General features: G+C 37.0%; 2 protein-coding genes across 2 annotated transcripts in view; both read right to left on the bottom strand.

The window, feature by feature from the left end:
• The window catches only part of LOC127433694 (membrane-associated phosphatidylinositol transfer protein 2-like), a 694,725-nt gene that overhangs the window by 111,295 nt on the left and 567,997 nt on the right, over positions 1–15,433 (bottom strand). The gene's annotated exons all lie outside the window — the stretch shown is intronic.
• The window catches only part of LOC127433700 (cAMP-specific 3',5'-cyclic phosphodiesterase 4D-like), a 330,842-nt gene that overhangs the window by 117,129 nt on the left and 198,280 nt on the right, over positions 1–15,433 (bottom strand). The gene's annotated exons all lie outside the window — the stretch shown is intronic.

Raw genomic sequence — 15,433 nt, 5'->3', positions numbered from 1 at the left:
CTGAAAGAGCCTGTTTCTAGAACGGGGAATTAAAGCTGATGACAATTTTATAAAGGTCAGGAGCAATGACAAGTATGATATCCAAACAAGAAAAATTTAAGACTCAAAGGGATAGTTCACCCTCTTGTCATCAAGGATATCTATTTAATATCTTAATTGATTTTCCTAGACAGCAATGAGATCAAAGAGCAAATGGAGACTTCTGGTTTAGTCTGAAAATGAAAAAGACTAAAATGATAGAGCGTGTCACATTTGTGGATGTGTAGCTAATGGTAAGACAATATACACTCACTGAGCACTTCATCAGGAACAAATGTACACCTACTTATTCATGCTATTATCTAATGAGCCAATCGTGTGGCAGCAGTGCAATGCATAAAATCATGCAGATAGGGGTCAGAAACGTCAGTTAATGTTCACATCAACCATCAGAATGGGGAAAAAATGTGATCTCAGTGATTTGGCCCGGTGCCAGACGGGCTGGTTTGAGTATTTCTGTAACTGCTGATCTCCTGGGATTTTCACACACAACAGTCTCTAGAATTTACTCAGAATGGTGCCAAAAACAAAAAACATCCAGTGATCAGCAGTTCTGCGGACAGAAATACCTTGTTGATGAGAGAGGTCAACGGAGAATGGCCAGACTGGTTTGAGCTAACAGAAAGGCTACGGTAACTCAGATAACCGCTCTGTACAATTGTAGTGAGCAGAATATTATCTCATAATGGACAACACCTTGAAGCGGATAGGCTACAACAGCAGAAGACCATGTCGAGTGAGTGTATATTATACGCAGTCTATATGCAATTTGGAACAAAATATAACTGTTTGTGATCTCTAGAATAGACTTTCCTTTTTTTAATAAAATTGAGTATGCTCAGGCAGTGGGGGTTCCGATGTTCTGTGTGTTTCAATGAGGTCATCATTGGCTTACTGCATATCATATTAACCAACAACTTATCGCATTTTCCTCCATATCGTGCAGCCCTATTAGGGATGTGCTTTGACCAAATCAAAAACATCTGCATATCAGTCATAAGCATGAAAATTCTGATGGTTTATTTATTATTATGTACATATATTGTGCTGTATAAATTTGTAATATTTTTTTCTGTGTGTAATATTAAGAAATCCCAACCAAAACAATTGAAATCCGAAAAAGTAAAGCACGTCAAATATGCATAATTTTGTAATGTTCTATCGTAATATGAAAAATATGAATTCTACTGTTTAGAACTACAAAACAGTTTTATCATTTTATCTTTTCTGTCTTGTATTTATATTTCATTTTGACTCCCTTTTTGGCCTGTCATGCATTCATGAGTGTTCAGTGCACCTACATGCAGAGGTTTATTGATGGGAAGGCAGATTATTTTTACTTTTTAGGGCTGTCAGTTGATTAAAACAATAAATCATGTTTTTGGCATTAACGTGACTGATCTCAAATTTATAATTTGTTGAAATTTGCCTCTAAATAATATTTTTTCTTCCAAATGTAACTACACTAAAGCTCTGAAAATTGATATTCCACTGAATTTTGAAGACACTGTACACACAGTGATGTGCAGAATATTTCTTCTCCTGTCTCTGAAAATATCTGTATTTAAAATCTTCTTCTGAACTCTCATTTTAAGTTTCGGCAACTACGGCACATTGTAAACACATTTAAGTGGAAAGTAGCAAGCCACTTTATTTTAAAGTGGAAGAGGTCAAAAGGCTTTGTGTAAGTAGTCCATTCCTAAGCAAAACAGTGATCTGATGAAAAAACAGTAAATGGCAAAATATCGGTATTGGCCAACAGTGTCGGCAGTATCGCTGCTTTTAAATTCATTTACATTTATGCGTTTGGATTTATGCGTTTGGCAGACGCTTTTATCCAAAGCGACTTACAGTGCACTTATTACAGGGACAATCCCCCTGGAGCAACCTGGAGTTAAGTGCCTTGCTCAAGGACACAATGGTGATGGCTGTGGGGATTGAACCAGCAACCTTCTGATTACCAAATTCATTCTGCTTGTCAACAATAGTCTAATGTGTCTTTTTATTTTTCCAAAGGAATTTTAGGAGAAACAAAGTTGATTCTTCATTAAAAAACAAATGAGATTTTTATCAGGCCTCCTGAGCTATAAAAAAAGCAACCTCTGAGCAATGAAGCTGTCCTCTGGGACAATACGCACATCAAGCACAAACTCGATGATTGTGTCGATGATTCGTTTAGTCATTCACAGAGAAAATTGTGAACAGACTAACTTTCCAATTCTGTCTGTCGGTACCAAATAAGTACCTTCGCTTCTTAATCAGTTTTCCCCTCTGAGTAATAAAGAGCCCAGAACATTCCATGTGACATTATTCAATTTAACCTCTAAGTCTGATAAATATAATTCTGACATTACAGAATGCAGATGTTAGGAATTACAAAGTAGATTGCGTAGACCAGGGGTCGGCAACCTTTTTTTACATGGAGTGCCATTTTTAATTTTCCTGGTCAATGGCTTAATGAATGTGACCGTGGTTTAAGGAGGGCGTACTTGTATGCAGGGTTGGAAATATCAAGGATTAATAGTGATGTTTTCCTTATAACATCACGTGTTGTTCTGAAAGCAAAAAGAAACAAATAAAACACAGAATGTAGGCTGTCATCCGCACAGCCTGACCGAAGCAAAGCGGGCACATTTACTCGTGCGATTAACCGAAAGTGAAGCGCTACCGACTCGTGACTTCAGCCTCGTCACATTTTAATTTTTTGCTAAGCCTTCCATTCAGCTCATGAAAACACACTGCGTGATCATGAGGAAGGATTACAACAAGATGTAGATTGGAATGCAGGTGCGGAATTTCTATAAATAAAATAGTCTACTCATCTCTCGCCATAGGATGCCGACCCCTGGCACAGACATTCCTGAATTAATGCTTTTAACGGCATGTGTGAATAGCGTCCTTTGAATGTCTTGTTTGGTTAATTTATGTGTGCGCTGAGTACACTGGCCCTTTTACGGTTACATGCACAAGTCTTCTGAATGAAAATAGAGTTTGGTACGACGGCTAAGATTGTCAGTATCAGGTGCAGCTACAGTAACTGGATTAGAGTTCACAGGAGAGTTAATCTGACTAACAGACTTTGACATTCCAGGATACATCAACAATCATATTCCTGTCTGTTTTTTCTATTGTGCCTGGGTCGTTGACAAATAAGGTTGTCAGAGATGATAAAAATTAGTAGAAATGTAATGTTTATTACCATTTTGGTTTCATACATTTTTGGAAAACATTTTTAGCGTTTTCTACAAAAATGTAATGATATTTCTATAAAATGTCAAGTAGTGAAACCATCAAGTAAAAGGTATTAAAATACTTTTCCTGCTATCTGAATACATGTGAGTTTACACAACTAATCATTAATTACAAAAAAGTTTTTGAATCACGACTAACGAAAAATGTTCTTGGTTACTCCATTTGACCTGACAAAATGCGCCTTTTCATAAAAATGTCAAAATATTTAGAAAGAAATAATAAAATATTATCTCAAACTACTAATGCCAACATTTTATTTTTTTCTCAAGAATTTCAGCTTTAAAGGAGTGGCAAAAAATAAATAAAAAATAAAAAAATTTTTATATTTTCTGTAGAAAAAATGAGTGGTGCTTGCCCATGCAAAACTCAATACCATAATTCTAGGATTTTCTGGGTTCAAGTCCCACATTTAATGCAAGTCTATGGGATTTTTCGCCCATTTTATCATCCACTGAGTCTGATACTTTAGAAAAGTAATTGCACACCTCTCTATAAAGAGCTCTACAATTTGAGGCTTCATGTCTGTAACACAAATAGTGCAAGAAAATTTGACAAAATAGAGTTAAGGGAGTGTTTAAATCCCTAACTCTAGTTTGAGCTAAAAAATAGTGATGCTAGCCTAAGCAAGCACCACTAAAAAATTTACAAAGCACCAATCCAGTCATGTAGATGGTATCGGCATCTATTTTCACTGACACTGACTTTTGTTACATAAGATCCATTCACTTCTGTGTGTGTTTTTTTTTTTTTTTTTTTTTTTTTCAAGCAGCCTTATATTAAATGCAGAAGAATCTTGCTATTTACTGATTAAAACCCAGTGTAGTTCAGAGCTAGGCGTAAATGTCACTTTGTCTTTGTCGCAGCCATGCGAGAGCCTGATGCCCACAGTCACTTCAGATCAACATGAACACACAAAGCACACAGAATCGCTCGGAGAGCTGCGGTGACCCTAACTGTTCCCCAGCACGAAACCAGCCAGCATCTTCCTAAAACACAAAGCACAGATTTTGTAGAGCTGCAGTTTGTGGATTTTTCATGTGGACTCATATTAGATTTCAATGAGCGAACCTGTAAACAGAACCGCTGGGCTAATATGATAAGTGTGCCCCTCTGTTCTGGAAAAAATTATTTTAAAACTGAAGCTTGCCATGCAACTAATTTTAAAGCAGTTAAACTACAGTCACATTACCCTTTAAAAAAGTTACACTGTAAGTTACTAATAAAGAGAAAATTCATTAATGGTATTCTAGGGAGCTATATTAAGTGGTATTCTATATTCAGTGTTGGGTGTAATAAAGTAATTAGTAACTGTAATCTAATTACTTTTAAGTCAAAAAGTAGTGTAATGCTTTTAACATTTTAGTAATTAGATTACAGTTACTCACTTTAAGCTACTTCAAGGATTAGTTCAACCAAAAATGAAAATTCAGTCAATGTTTACTCACCTCTGAGTTGTTATAACCCTATATGACTTTCTTTCTTTTTCTTAACACAAAGAAAACTCGGAAATCAAACAGAAACATAGAGGAGGCTACAGGCAGCAACAGTCACACCGTGTCCTAAACATATATATGTTAACCAGCCACGACGAGCGATGGTACATTCTAAAATTTGTTTCACAATTTCTCCCTTTGTGTTAAGAAAAAGAAAGTCATATAAGGTAATAACTACACTGTAGACATTATTTTGAATCCACTTCAAGGAAAAATATTTTTTTTCTGTAAAAATAATAGCTAAAGAAAACCAAGAGAGATGAACTGTTAACTTTATTGGTTTCAGCTACTGTAACTTAAATAAGATGTAAAGGCTGTCTAAGAATTTATTTGCATATTTAAGGGAAAGATTATTTTTCATGACAAGAAGCATCTATGAATGTTATCATGTATGGCCCTATGAAATCCATGTTTTTTTTTTTTTACTATGAATTTTTTAAATTTCTTTCACAAATTCCATATTTAACAGTTTAATTCAATGTTTTCATTAAAGGGTGTCTAAACCAATTAATTCAATAAAACTTTCATTAAATGAAAACAACAATTATCAGCCATTTTCAGCATGCATTATTTTATTATATGAAGTAGTTTTTTTTTTTTTTACAGATATACAACTATACAACTGTCAAATAAGAGCTGCACAACAGAGCATCACAGACGTGACGTATTGCGTAATATAATACAATTATTATTTAATTATTACAGTAATTATTATTTTATTATTACATGGAGTGGTGGTGGCGTAGTGGGCTAAAGCACAGAACGAGTAAGCAGAAGGATTCAGGTTTGGTTTAATGTTAAAGTATTGTTTTTTCCATTGATGCATTTAATTAGAGTTTTAATGTAAATGCTGCTTTATTCTTTAGGCTAAACAGTATCGATTGACATCCAATTTTCTATTTCTGTACACAGCTAATTTTGTTGAATATAAGTGCACAGGAAATACTTGAAGAATTGCTCAAATTGTCTGGATTGCCACAGTGCAAGGAACTTTGTATGGCCTGCAGTTAAAGCACTAGTTGGAATAGACGGCATCCAGCTCTTCCTCAGGGACACGAGAACCGTCCCCCCATGAAGAAGGACTTGAGATTACGAAGAAAATATTTCCTCTTGAAGGTCCTCAGGACTGTAGTACGTCTACAATCTACAACCCTCAGTAGGGCCTCTGCCTATCACCCGTCCTCTGCCTGCATGAACGCTTACTGATAACAAAACTACACACACACACCCATAAGCTAAACTACTCCACATTTCCTCTTAAACTCTCTGACTTTCAGTTTTCATACAGTTGCCACTGAGCAACTGTAGTGAAGTATCTACATACATGTAGTGTGGCATCTACATACATTGCAATATAAAGATTAAACGGCGACTAAAGGAGACTGTAAAGCCATGATACTCAACAGTCACACCACAAACCAAACGTTCCAAAAGCGAAAGGAAACAGCTCAACCCGGATCAGTCAGCGTGGCTCAAGGCTCAATGGACAGATCAGCGCAGAGATGTGCATTTACACATGGACCAGTCTTGACGCTCAGCCACGCAGATCATCATAAACAGCACTACGAGAAGCGTGGGTTGGGTCGCGGATTCTCCATTGATTATTTGTTTAAAACCTCTATGAAAGCCCATAATGTGTCGATGATTAAACTAGTTTAAAATATTATTAAATGGCCCCAACATTCTAAACAGCATTGGAAAGGAATAAAGGAGAACTCTGTACCATGAACAGACAGAAATTGTATGGCTTTCAATCCACACAACACAGATACTACAAAATATTTACCATTCACTTATATCAGGGTAGTGAGGGAATACAATTTAATTTCTGGATATGTTTTTCTTATGACAAAGTGGCATAATTTGTTTTACAGTTACTGTCCATGTAATCATGGTTTTACTTTTACCTTTGGTTACTATGATCTTATTGCAAATACCACTGTTAAAACTATGGATACAACTGAACTTTCCGTCTGTGTAAAAAAAAATGTCTAATGCTCTCTGTTTGTAGAAAAAGGCTTTGTTTGTCTTCAGATGACTGTATTTTAATCAGCAGGATACTGATGAAAATAAGAAAACTAATTCCCACTGTCACACCGTGTCACACACAGTAAAAGGTATCTTTTCCATGTTAATCAGAGTTTCTGTCCTAACCAGCCACGACAGGGCATTCTATTTTTGGAATGGTTTCTATTTTCTGCTATGTCACGCCGGGCAGCCCCGTCAAAAATGGGTCTAAAATCCTTCTCATTACAGTATATTAAAGCCGGGGTGACACTAGCCGATTCAAAACAACATTATTTTCGCTGAGGATGTCAAAGACCTACGGAATGTTGTGTTTGAGGTATCGTTCTTTTCAGCCGGAGCTCTGTCATAGACACAGACACACACCGGCTTATACTGACTTTCTTTCCGCTTCCATCACATGGAGATCTACGAAATAACAACAGAGTACTGCGTGAGTGCGTGAACATAAAAAAATGGTAATAGACTGCATTTTGATGCGATTCATAAAGTAATTTTGCCCTGTGTTTGTGTGTGATCATGTATTTATCCACTTGAGGATACCGTAGAAAATGTATGTCCATACGCAGCTTCAATGAGAAAATGAGGTATGTTCACTAAACAGTCTGTTCCATCTGACTGTTCTAACATCTGCTTTTATTGTCATTTATAATCATTTTAGCGAATATCGCAGTATCGCATCGCGTCTGGTTAGGACCCCCCCACTGCGACCAATTCAGGTGCGACCATCTGTAAAACTTGGTGGCACCGGTGCTACCACTATCAAATGTTAGTCTGGAGCCCTGGAGGTGTCAGTGCGCACGCGTGTTGATAGATAAGTTTGTGTACCATCACTCGCAAACAGTAATAACAGAATGTTTTTTACACTGAATATCGCAGATGAGACGTCTTCCACCAAATGTGTTACCCTAAAAGAGGGTAATCGTAGATAGTAATGATTTCTCATTGAAGCACTTTTGGAGCTAGTATTTGTTTTTGAGGGTATCTCTGGTGTGTGTGTGTGTGTGTGTGTGTGTGTGTGTGTGTGTGGGTTTGGGTGGTTTACGAGGACTTTTTTTTAGGTTACAAACTGGTAATTACAAGGGTATTATGCTATAAATGTGGTTTATGAGGACATTTCTAGTGTCCTCATAATTCAAATCGCTTAAAAAAACATATTAAACAATGTTTTTTTGAAAATGTAAAAATGCAGAAAGTTTTTTGTGAGGGTTAGGTTTAGAGGTAGGGTTAGGGGACAGAATCTATAGTTTGTACAGTATAAAAATCATTATGTCTGTGGAGAGTCCTCATAAGGATAGCCGCACCAACGTGTGTGTGTGCGTGCGTGCGTTTATATTAGAAAGCCAGTGTGTAATAATGATCTTGAAATTAACAACAAAATCATATCTGACAACAGATTTTTATATTCTTTCTATTTATTAATTATATTTTGTGGGTTTGGAATCTGAATTAAATGTGATAAGATAAAAAGACTGAGTGTTGTGAAATAATACACAAAGTACACAATACATATTAAACACCAGTGTGACCAGATTCACAAACAAGTGACTCTTAATGAATTGGTCAAAATGATTCAAAAACTCACGAGCTACCAGTCTGAATCACCAAAATACCCACTATATCCATCAAAGCGATTACTATGTTAGTATCTGACTTAATTAATAGGACTTGACTGATGTTTGACAATGTATCGTTAAAAGGGCTGGGTAAAAATATAGATTTATCCCAATTAAATACTTGTAAATACTGTAGTACAAATTATGCATTATAAACAATAAACATGTAACAAAAAAGGATATGCAATATAATATATGCATTTTCAAGACATCATATTTATTGATGGAATTACATGGATATTGTAAGTTTTAAAAAAGCTAAAATGTGACCAAAACGATAAGAAACTACTGATAAAATATAATTGGTACAATACATTTTTTTTTCATAATGTACAAAGTTAGAAGGTCCACTGTATGATTAACAGCATTAGGTGAGAGAGAATTTCTTTCATATGTTAGCAAAATGGACATTATAACCATGCCATGAAATATGCCATGAATCAGAATCGAATCAAAATCATAAACTAATCATATCATGAGATTTTAAATTGGAATTGAAATGGGAAATCTGTATCAGTCCACAGTCCTAGTCATTAAAGATACACATTCACAAATGAGTTTTGTTGTAATAAATGGTATTTAACAAAACAAAACAAAAAATGTATGTGTCACGGAAAATAGTAGCCTATTGTTTTGGTTAGTATGTAATTAAAAGACCAATTATTGGGAGTCCTGTTACAACAACCAACAAAAAAAAAATACTGAATAATGTATGTTTAAAAACAACATTTGAAACAGTATGCAAAAGTTAGTATGCTAAAATGTTGTGCTGTAACTTTAATATTTCACATACTTAACTCGAGTGGCATCAAGTAATCATCTTGGAAATAAAAATGGTTATTTAAAATATTTTTATATGTATTTAAAAAAAATAGTATTTATATGTATTTATATGAAAATTCTAGGAAACACTGTTTTTAGCACATGCATATTCACTTCTTATCTCCCTGTTGCCATAATATCAGATGCTTGAATCTTCTGTATTTTTAAAAATAGCAGAAGGCATGAGATATGTAAGTTGGAAAGGCTGGAAAGGCCAACAGAGTTTGTTTGTGTGTGTGTTTCTGCAGCGAGGGCTGGTCACTGGCTTTTCTGGGCTGCCTAGCTGGCTAAAACGAGAAATGTCAAACACAGCCAGGGCAGGTATACACTACAGTGGTGTGCAAGGTCACATCCCGACCCCTGCTGAGCGAACCCACCAGCATTTCAAATGCATGACGAATAGACTACTGATGTTTACATGCCTCTGAAAGCATCCTGGCAGGTTCAGAATTGGATTATTTTAAACTTTACCCCGTCTCCGCAGATGTAGATATTTATTCAATGTTTCATGCGGACTGTGCGAGCGTGGGAAGGTTCTCTTGGAAAAACAGTTGGAAAGCTATACGTCTGCCATCAGCAACTCCCTGCTTTTCACGGCACTCAGCTGAAGTCGGTTCTATTTTCTCCTCGTTAACACGTCTCACACTACTGTGTGTTCTGTAAGGGGTGTTTAACACTGTATGTGATAGGAGGCAGACTTTGTTTGCAATCTTGCTGCCACTCACGCCTATAGGTGTTTTCCATGCACATAAGAGGTGTGTAAAATGCGCCAGAGCAAGTGTCACGATGCACACAACTGCTTCAGACATGTATTTTTGAATGAGGTGATTATACTCTTGAAACAAACATACTCGAGCTTAACAAGTGGTGCTTTAAGTGTCACCTCTATGACCTGTGAGCTAAGGCCATACGCATAAGGAGTCAATGAATGATCCATAGAGATTAATGGTTTCATTTCTGCAGCCTGACAACAGATGGAGCAATAGCATATACATGGTGAACAACTGCAGGCAAAGTCCAATGCCATCTGTCAAAAAACAGAAAGCAAGCAGGTCCAACTGGACTGGATGTTCTGTGTTTTTGATGAAACTGGTAGCTTTGTGTGTCTGTAAATACACTGTGTTTCTCTGAAGTATAAGATTAATTGGGGAATATGCGAACACAAACTGGATTTGAGGGTTACAATGAAACAATAGGTTTCTGGGCAATCAGTGTCTGCAAAATGTTATGTCCGATGACTAATATTTAAGCAATATCACACAAGCAAAAGTGCTGTTGTCGAACAAGATGGCTCATACTTACCCAAGACCTAAACCTAACCAGGAATTTAATAGGAAGATTACTGTTGTGTACCACAGAACAAAGAAAACTTCGGGGTTTAGAATGAAATGAGGGAAGCGTATTACAGGTTATTGACAAAAATCAGTCAATTGTATTGCACATATGGAATGAGTAACCAAATTTGTTCACTGATGTTTCTTTTCTTACAAATGTGGGTTGGCTAAGAGGCTGAATAAAAGTATTCCTTTATTTGAAATGTAATATGTTGATTGGTTTGTCTCCATGGGAAGAAATAGTTGTACCTTTTCGCATGAACCAAGTCATACGATATCATACGATTTTGCCATCTCGTGCTAATTATTACGAACTTTCATGAGACTATGTTTGATTAGGTCATAGCCACGAAGCCGCAGGCATCTAATATCAAATAACTTATGTTTTAAAACAAAAATTGGCAAACTAGTTTATGCATTTCTTCTCCGCCACGAAAATAGTTCTAAAAGTGGTGTTTCGTTTGTAAACGAATCAGTATTTTCAAATGAATCTTTTAAGTGAAAAGATCATTCTTGTTCACTTCCATTGTTTCATGATGAACAATGATAACTTACTGATCCACATATGTGGTAGTTCGTAAATGTTTTCTCAATGCTTTTTCAATTCTACAGCTTTCTTAACTGATAATGCACAATTTCCATTAATTTTCAAATAAGCATTCATCTTATTTCTCCAATATTATATACTGTATGTCTCATTTGCTGTCATTAAATTGAATTATGTATATGTACAATCAGCCACTTCAATCTCTTAATATAGACATCAGCCAATAATAAACCAAACACATAAAATGCAATACTTAATGGAAGTAGTATAGTGTAAGTTGTTACATGTGGAACATAGGTCCTCAAATACGAGTCACAGATAGCAATTATAACTTCAGTATCAGTCGAACCAGAGACTCTGAGCAACCAGCATGTCTCTCATAACCACAATGGCACATGTTGCACCCGATGACATCAGCCGTGCAGGCCTGCATGTAAGCGCAGAGGGTGATATTTATGCATGGTGATCGCTTTACTGTGACTCATTCACATGAATCACAGAGTGCAACTCTAACGGACTCTTAACTGTTCTGCTGGCACCTAGTGATGGTAGTTTAGAACAATGAACTTTGGAGAGACCTTCCAGCAATTAAGATGTCAAATAACTCTGTCCTCCACCCCCAGAACCTTTCTGCAACAGCAAAGAAGCCCATCACAGTTTAAGCGTTGGACACACACCGATCAGCCACAATATTAAAACCACCTACCTAATATTGTGTAGGTCCCCCTCATGCCTCCAAAACAGCGGCAACCCGCATCTCAGAATAACAATCTGAGATGTTATTCTTCTCACCACAATCGTACAGAGTGGTTATCTGAGTTACCGTAGACTTTGTCAGTTCGAATCAATCTGGTCATTCTCCGTTGACCTCTCTCATCAACAAGGCATTTCCGTCCACAGAACTGTCGCTCACTGGATGTTTTTTGTTTTTGGCACCATTATGAGTAAATTCTAAAGACTGTTGTGCATGAAAATCCCAGGAGATCAGCAGTTACAGAAATACCAAACCTCTGGCACCAACAAACATCAGAATCAGCTTTATTGCCAAGTATGCTTACACATACAAGGAATTTGTCTTGGTGACAGGAGCTTCCAGTGTACAACAATACAAAAAACAATACAAAAACAGCAGCAAGACATAGATAATAATAAAAAATAAAAAATAGTTATACACATTCGTACATACACACATACATACATACACACATACACATACATAGTGCAATCTAATACAAATCTGTTATCTGTTATGTACAGTGCAAATGTTTTTTTTTGTTTTGTTTTTTTTCGAGAGGAATTAAATGGCAGAAGAGGTTGGATGTGTTGGATAAATATAAAAAAGACTAAACTGTGTATTGCACATTAAATATTGCTCAATGGGGCAATATAACTGTTCATGAGATGGATAGCCTGAGGGGAAAAAACTGTTCCTGTGCCTGACGGTTCTGGTGCTCAGAGCTCTGAAGCGTTGGCCAGAAGGCAACAGTTCAAAAAGGTAATGGGCAGGGTGAGTTGGGTCCAGAGAGATTTTTCCAGCCTTTTTCCTCACTCTGGAAGTGTATAGTTCTTGAAGGGGGGGGGCAGGGAGCAACCAATAATCCTCTCAGCAGTCCGAACTGTCCTTTGTAGTCTTCTGATGTCTGATTTCGTAGCTAAACCAAACCAGACAGTTATTGAAGTGCAGAGGACAGACTCAATGACTGCTGAGTAGAACTGTATCAGCAGCGCCTGTGGCAGGTTGAACTTCCTCAACTGGCGAAGGAAGTACAACCTCTGCTGGGCCTTTTTCACAATGGAGTCAATGTGTGTCTCCCACTTCAGGTGCTGTGAGATGGTAATGCCCAGGAACCTGAATGACTCCATTGCTGCCACAGTGCTGTTTAGAATGGTGAGGGGGGTCAGTGTTGGGGTGTTCCTCCTAAAGTCCACAATGATCTCCACCGTTTTGAGCATGTTCACCTCAAGGTTGTTTTGACTGCACCAGACAGCCAGCTGTTCAACCTCCCTGTTCAACCACAGACAAGTGTTATGTTGTCAGAGAGAAAATATGGAGGACGCCAGTTAAATTCTTACATATTTCTTGAGGAACTCTTATTTTGACACTGACACAGAAAACATTCTCTCTTCTGCCATGTTGAAAGTTTATGTCTCCTCACAACTTGCAAACTCAGGTATATGAAATTATCTCTGGATTTCCCATTCGTAATTATGACTTGAGGGGGCGTGTATTTTCCAAGTAAACTTGTATGATTATTCCGATAGCACGTGAAGACCGCAAGAGACAATACAGATGTTCTGATTGAGTAAATCCGCTCGCTGACAGACAACAGATTCTCTCTGTGAAGAGGTGACTGCGCACGCCCAGCCCCCAATCAGGCTAATCAGCCGAGGAGAGGGATAAGTGCGACGAGATGTGGCAGTTCGAGAGAGAGAGAGAGCCATACGCAGCTGCCGTGTGTGTTTATATTTGTGTCTTTTTTTTCATTAAACATTATTTTGATGGTTCGTCCGGTTCCCGCCTCCTCCTTTCCATTGAACCTTGTTACACTCTCCTAACACATAAGATTGTCATTTGTTGCCATCTCTCTGCGTAAATGTTTAATTTCACAGGGATGAATCAAAATCCATCTCATTACTTTGGTTTAGAATGTCACAAACACAAGTGGAGTAATACAAAAAGTGTCCTGGTACTGTCATGACTCCTTATTTAAGCACTATATATATACATGCGCAATAAAATATTATATAATTTACAAACATCATATTTATTGATGGAAAACATTAAAGTTTTACATTTTAAAAAGCTTAATGTAACTAAAACGTTTAAAAACTACTAATAAAATAAAATGTGAAAAAATTAATATTTTTTTTAATGTACCTAGTTAGAAGGCCCCCTGAATAATTAACAGCATTAGATGAGAGAGAATTTCTTTCATATGTAAGCAAAATGATATTTTAACTGAAATATATCCATATGAATCGGAATCAAACCGAAATCTGAATTTAATCGAGAGCTTAAGAATTGGAATCGAATCAGGAAATCTGTATCAATACCAAGCCCTAAATTCAAGTGTTAAAAATGCGTCTCGAGACACCTGCGTTCCGTTCTATTCATAGCGCTGTGTCTGTTTTTTTTATTAGCGCAAGGGTGCATTCATTGTGAACAGAATGGAACAGAAAATAATGAACATACCATCCTCAAATCGTCTGTCGCACTGTACTGGCTTTAGAGTTATCGTATTGCAACAAATACAGGTACCTGAATTGCCCGACTGAAAAGTATCGTGCTCTGCTTTTTACCATTTTTTAATCCATTCTGGTGAATTTTACAGATTTTCTTCCATATTCAATTAACAAAATGTGAATAAGGTGTGCATATTACGTGTGAGTCTACTCATGATCAGAGTTGTCTTTGGCAAACCAAAAACAGCCATGGGGAAACCAGACACGTGATGAAACTGGCATGGGAAAATAGCCTTAAGCCATATTATAAAGTTCTCAAGCAAGAATGCACATGTTGGATTTCAGTTGGAAACAAATGCACATCCTCTCCCTCATGCAAATTACTGCAAAAGGACAAACAAGCACGTTTTAAGGCAAATAATGTGTAATGTGTCTTTGGTGACACATTTCAAGAGTCTTGAGTCTATTATCTTAAGTTACCAAAAGGGTGAAATTCTCTCAAGTGTGTTTAATGACACATCTGGTTCAACAGTGCTCTGCTGCATGAAGAAGAGGAAAAGGAAAAAAACTCTATTCTCAGACTCACCATTTACAATCTGACCTGCAGGCCAACACCTGTGAAACTACTGAGAAAAAAATACTGCAACCAGCTCAAATGGAGATTATCCACAACTCCAACACACAAGTGAATAGTCGGATTTCAAGACATGAACACTTGTCAAGGGAAGGTTCAAATGTGTATTAAAGATGATGTGTGTAATTTTCCTGATGTTAAAATACTTTTTCTGGTTCCATCTTAATATGTAGAGATAACTACAGTATAAGTACAGTATAAGGAAAATGTCCATAATGTGTCCTAATACAACCTTACAACCATTAAGAAAATAATCAGCAATGCTTGTTTGAGATGTCATGTGAGCTTTGCTAAGAGCATCTCTGCAGATGTAGGGCTATAACATGCAAAGACCCACCGCTTGGGGGATCTGAATGTGGCCTTACTCATGCATTGTGTACATTAAGACTCAGAGGACATAAAATATTCTGCACTGGCCCGCAACCCACGATGCGCTGCCATTAAAGGGGTGTAACATCAGGTGAACTGGAAAACCCAAGAAGCTTGAC

Source organism: Myxocyprinus asiaticus, chromosome 43, assembly GCF_019703515.2.
Source record: "Myxocyprinus asiaticus isolate MX2 ecotype Aquarium Trade chromosome 43, UBuf_Myxa_2, whole genome shotgun sequence".
NCBI classification, from domain to species: domain Eukaryota; kingdom Metazoa; phylum Chordata; class Actinopteri; order Cypriniformes; family Catostomidae; genus Myxocyprinus; species Myxocyprinus asiaticus.
This window is presented reverse-complemented; position numbering and strand designations above follow the sequence as displayed.